Here is a 469-nt window from a genome sequence, read left to right as displayed (position 1 = left end):
TAGATAAGCCCATCTGCTACTTCTCTAAGAAGTTTAATTCTTATCAAATGAATTATTCGACCATAGAGAAAGAGGCGCTGGCTCTCATCTGGGCACTTTAACATTTTGAAGTGTATGTTAGTTGTGGAAGTGGTCCTGTAGTTGTATACACTGATCATAATCCCCTGACTTTTCTCAGTTCGTTACGGTGTACAAATCAACGTCTTATGCGGTGGACTTTGTTTTTACAAGCCCACAGTCTAGATATTAGGCATATAAAAGGCCGTGATAACGTTATGGCAGATGCTCTTTCGCGTGCCCCAGTTGATTAAAAAAGTGTTTACCCTGTCCAATTTTTATCTTGCTCTATCTCCTCTTGTCCTCTTAATATGCTTCATTTGCAGGTACCTGGTTGTAGAGGTTGGGTGTGGGGACAGAGCTGGTAAAAAGGAATGTTTTGTTTAATGTAATTTTGAGTTAATGGGTTGGT

Source organism: Micropterus dolomieu, linkage group LG03, assembly GCF_021292245.1.
Source record: "Micropterus dolomieu isolate WLL.071019.BEF.003 ecotype Adirondacks linkage group LG03, ASM2129224v1, whole genome shotgun sequence".
Lineage (NCBI taxonomy): Eukaryota > Metazoa > Chordata > Actinopteri > Centrarchiformes > Centrarchidae > Micropterus > Micropterus dolomieu.
This window is presented reverse-complemented; position numbering follows the sequence as displayed.